At 40.8% G+C, this 5406-nt stretch overlaps 1 long non-coding RNA gene across 1 annotated transcript; it reads right to left on the bottom strand.

Annotated features, from left to right (window-relative positions):
- Window positions 1-522: 522 nt before the first annotated feature.
- On the bottom strand, window positions 523-5180 carry LOC145539147 (uncharacterized). Its single transcript, XR_014077609.1, has 2 exons — window positions 4945-5180; window positions 523-4172 (listed from the first exon to the last, which is right to left on the bottom strand). It is a non-coding gene; the product is annotated as an uncharacterized LOC145539147 (long non-coding RNA).
- Window positions 5181-5406: the final 226 nt, after the last annotated feature.

Here is a 5406-nt window from a genome sequence, read left to right as displayed (position 1 = left end):
AAATATAAGGCAAATGAAAACAAAGGGAGCATCACCTTTTTCATGATTTACTCAAATGACCAACTTAAATTATTGAAATAAGAGGCAGCATGCATTACTGGTGAAGGCTTGAACCTTCATAGCCTAGCTTTCATAATTATTAGCACTCTGACTTTGAACAACTAATTTAATCTCTCTTAGACTGTGTCCCCAAGTGTAAAATAGAATGATTATAGTAACTACCTCTGTATTTATATTGCAATACTGTATTATATACTTCAAAGCTGCTAAGAAGCTAGATCTTCAATGTTCTCACCACAAAACAATGAAATGGTAATTATGGGACACATTGGCAAGTGTTAACTATGGTGGAAAGCATACTGCAATATGTAAATGTATGAAATGAAAGTGTTGCACACCTTAAACTTTAACACCAGAGGGGAAAAGTGAATAAAGGGAACACAAGATTTCTCTGTATTGCTTCTTACAACTGCAGAATTATTTCAAAATAAAAATGTTAATTAAAAGAAAAGAGACAGATGGTTTTATTTTATTTAACCAAAAATATTTTATTTATCCAAGATCCTTTGATTTCAATCTATTAAACAAGATAAAAATTAGTGAGATACATTACTTTTTTTTCATACTGTCCATTTGAACTGGCCACATTCCAAGTTCTCAGTAGCTACATGATAGATGCTACAATACTGAACAACACAGATATAAGGAGTACAAAGACAAGAAGTCAAGACAAGCTTTAAGAGGTAGTCACAGGCCAAACTGGGCTTCCCAGGTGGAGTTAGTGGTAAAGAATCCACCTGCCAATGAAGGAGATACAGAGACCCAAGTTTGATCCCTGGATTGGGAAGATCCCCTGGAGGAGGAAACGGCAACCCACTCCAGTACTCTTGCCTGGAGAATTCCAAGGACCAAGGAGTCTGGTGGGCTATAATCCATGGGGTTGCAAAAGAGTTGGACATGACTAGGGGACTAAACAACAATGAGTCAGATCATGAATGTAATGCTTATAATAAAATCCAGACTCTCTGCAATGGCTGACAGAGCCTGATGGTACAGCCATCTCTGCTTCTTTCTCTCCTCCCCTTTCTCAGTTACACTGGCGTCCTTGCTTTTCCTGGGAAATTGCACACGTGCTCCAAACTTGGAAACCTCACTCTTGCTGTTTTTCTCTGTCTGGAATCCTCTCCCTAGGACATTGCTCTGACTTGCTTCCACATTAAAAATTGTCTCTGATCAGATCTGTCACAAGTTCTTCCCTGATTTATTCATATAAAGGAGCAAATTCCAACCTTCTCCAACACTATCAACCAATCCACTGCTTTAATTTGCTTGATGGTACTTACATAATCTGACATTCTATGTACTTACTTGTTTACTATCAGTTTCCCAATGAACCCAGAATAGTGCCATGCACACATAATACATCCAGTAAATATTTGCTGAGTGAATTGTTTGGTGATGTTTAACTCTCTCACAAAGCTAGTGGAGGTGACTGAATTCCAGTTAAGCTACTTCAAATCCTAAAAGATGATGCTGATAAAATGCTGCACTCAATATGCCAGCAAATATGGAAAACTCAGCAGTGGCCACAGGACTGGAAAAGGTCAGTTCTCATTCCCATCCCAAAGAAGGGCAATGCCAAAAAATGTTCAATCTGCTGCGCGATTGCACTCATCTCACACGCCAACAGAGTAATGCTCAAAATTCTCCAAGCTAGGCTTCAACACTACGTGAACCATGAACTTTCAGACGTTCAATCTGGATTTAGAAAAGGCAAAGGAATCAGAGATCAAATTGCCAACATCCGTTGGATCACCGAAAAAGTAAGAGAGTTTCAGAGAAACATCTACTTCTGCTTTATTGATTCTGCCAAAGTATTTGACTGTGTCAATCACAACAAACTGTGGACAATTCTGAAAGAGATGGGAACACCAGACCACCTCACCTGCCTCCTGAGGAATCTGTATGCAGGCCAAGAAGCAACAGTTAGAACTGGACATGGAACAACAGACGGGTTCCAAATTGGGAAAGGAGTACATCAAGGCTGTATATTGTCATCCAGCTTACTTAACTTAAATGCAGAGTACATTATGTGAAATGCTGGGCTGGTTGAAGCACAAGCTGGAACCAAGATTGCTGGGAGAAATATCAATAACCTCAGATATGCAGATGACACCACCCTTATGGCCGAAAGTAAAGAGGAACTAAAGAGCCGCTTGATGAAAGTGAAAGAGGAGAGTGAAAAAGCTGGCTTAAAAATCAACATTCAAAAAACAAAGATCATGGCATCCAGTTCCAGCACTCCATTGCACATAGATGGAGAAACAATGGAAACAGTGACAGACTTTATATTTTTGGGCTCCCAAATTATTGCCAATGGTGACTGCAGCCATGTAATTAAAAGGTGCTTGCTCCTTGGAAGAAAAGTTATGACCAACCTAGACAGCATATTAAAAAGCAAAGACATTACTCTGCCGACAAAGGTCTGTCTAGTGAAAGCTATGGTTTTTCTAGTAGTCAGGTATGAGAGTCAGGATGTGAGAGTTGACTATAAAGAAAGCTGAGTGCTGAAGAACTGATTCTTTTGAACTGTGGTGTTGGAGAAGACTATTGAAAGTCCCTTGGACTTCAAGGAGATCAAACCAGTCAGTCCTAAAGGAAATCAGTCCTGAATATTCACTGGAAGTACTGATGCTGACGCTGAAGCTCTAATACTTTGGCCACTTGATGTGAAGAACTGACTCATTTGAAAAGACCTTGATGCTGGGAAAGATTGAAGGCAGGAGGAGAAGGGGATTACAGAGGATGAGATGGTTGGATGGCATCACCAACTTGATGGACATGAGTTTGAGCAAGGTCCAGAAGTTGGTGATCGACAGGGAGGCCTGGCATGCTGCAGTCTATGGGGTTGCAAAGAGTTGGACATGACTGAGTTATTGAACTCTCTCACAGTTCTCAAATGAACTGCCTGCCTCAAGGAAAATCTGCATTTTCCTTGAATTCAAACCTGACAATAAATTTAGAAACTGGGTAAAGTTTTTGAAATACAAAGCACAGAAGAAATCTGTTGACATTCCGGTAAGACCAACACCAGATTTTTAATTCAAAGATTAAGCTTTCAGCTCAATTATTTCTAACATTGTCACTTGTGTAAAGAGCTCATTTCTGATATAAGACCATTTTATTTGTATTTGTTCCTTTATTCATGGAAAATTTATTTACATCTTGCTGCAGTATTCACTTTTTCTGTATATGTGTTGCTGCAGTGAGCACAAAATTCACTTTTCTACCAAGTAGATTCATTCACAAATTCTGAAAGATGATAATAAATACTCCTCAAACTGCTATCAAAGTCTACCTAAGGCTGAAAAATGATAATAAATACTCCTCAAACTGCTATCAAAGTCCACCTAAGGCTCTGAGCCTTCCATGATACATCACCTTCTTAGACAACACGTTTGCCAATAACTTCAATCAGAATTTCTTTCTCTCTTGCTCTTCCATTATTGCATGAGATATGTGCCTTAATTCAATACCTATTCTAGTCTATTTTATCAAAGATATTTATGAAAATGTTCTCTCTCCAGGAAGGCAGGAATTATCTTTGCTTCTCTCTGTCACTAGAATAAAGCTTTACACTTCTCAGTTGGACTTAGATAAATATTTGATGAATTGAATGAATTCTGTTTTGTTTCAATAATGTATGCATACATCTAGTGAAGAATACTTGGTATGCAAACATTGCATAAGATACCTCTCAAACACAAATTCACACGAGACAGTGTTTTGCTTTGTTTTGTTTTTCCAGAAAAGAATAGTTGTTAAGCTCCTGCGACACATTCAACATTTTACATATGATCTTATTTAGTCCCTGTTATATTTGGACCATTTCTATTAATTCTGTACCTACGAGGAAATGGTAGCTCAAAACAAACAAGTAACTTTTACAAGGTCTGTGAGTACATGTGTGCTAAGCTGCTTCAGTCATGCCTGACTGTTTGTGACCCTATGGACTGTAGCTCTCCTGGCTCCTCTGTCCAAGGGATTCTCCAGGAAGGATACTGGAGTGAGTTGCCATGCTTTCCTCCAGGGGATCTTCCCAACCCAGGGATCAAACCCGCATCTCTTATGTCTCCTGCATTGGCAGGTGGGTTCTTTACCACTAGTGCCACCTGGAAAGTCCTACAAGGTCTGCTGCTGCTGCTAAGTTGCTTCAGTCATGTTCGACTCTGTGCGACCCCATAGACGGTAGCCCACCAAGCTCCCCCATCCCTGGGATTCTCCAGGCAAGAACACTGGAGTGGGTTGCCATTTCCTTCTCCAATGCATGAAAGTGGAAAGGGAAAGTGAAGTCGCTCAGTCGTGTCCGACTCTTTGCGACTCCATGGACTGCAGCCTACCAGGCTCCTCCGTCCATGGGATTTTCCAGGCAAGAGTACTGGAGTGGGGTGCCACTGCCTTCTCCGCCTACAAGGTCTAGTGGCTGTTAAATGTCAGGATTCTCCTTGTCTAACCAATCCCCAAGTCCAAAGTATTATTTCACAATTTATAGTTGGGATTAAATACTTCAACATAGAGATGACTTTTGGAGACAAGTGATATGAGTTAGATATTTTGTTACCAAAGTTACCCAAAGTTTAGGGACCCCAAAGAAGACATTAATAAATTAGGGATTATCTGGACAAATACAACCAAGTAGTCGTGGTGCACAGGCATATTTGGTCCACAGTATGTGGACTCCTCCCCGACCAGGTATTGAACCAGTGTCCCTGCATTGGCACTTAACCACGAGACCACCAGGAAAGAACCTAAAAATATTTGCCCCAGGAGCCTAGTGTATCAGGCACTGACCTCCTAAGACAGGGTTCAAGTCCCACCTGGACTAGTATGAGAAGCACTCTATCTTTGAGGGCTTCCCAGGTGGCACATTTGTAAAGTGCCCACCAATGCAAGAGCCACAGGTTGATCCCCGGGTTGGGAAGATTCCCTGGTTTAGTGTCAGTGGACATTCAACTTTAAGGGATCCGATATGTTGCATTTTCTTCCTTTGTGTGCTGTTTCTCAAGGACTCTCTGTTCCTTATCCGTTCCTGGAATACAGGAATAAGTAGAGCTGCACGCAGTTCTCAGGATTGAGATCATAGGAAAGAGCACCTGCTTGGAATCCCTTCAGTGACTCCCTTCAGTGACTCTCTTCAGTGACCTTGTACTTAATAGACTATCCATTTTGTTGCAACTGGTGGAATTTCATTCTTTTTAACGGCTGAGGAATCATTTTACTGAAGATACATAAGCATGCATTTCTGCAAATAAAATACCCTTGTTCCACTAGAGACTTGGGTCCCCCACATCCTTCTTTCTGTCTCCGGCTAGTTCTTTGGAGCGTGGAAACCTACTGAGTTCACTT

Source organism: Giraffa tippelskirchi, chromosome 2 (genome assembly GCF_054371585.1).
Source record: "Giraffa tippelskirchi isolate mGirTip1 chromosome 2, T2T-mGirTip1v1.2.pri, whole genome shotgun sequence".
Taxonomy (NCBI): Eukaryota; Metazoa; Chordata; class Mammalia; order Artiodactyla; family Giraffidae; genus Giraffa; species Giraffa tippelskirchi.
Note: the sequence above shows the minus strand (reverse complement) of the source record. Positions and strands in the feature narration are given on the sequence as shown.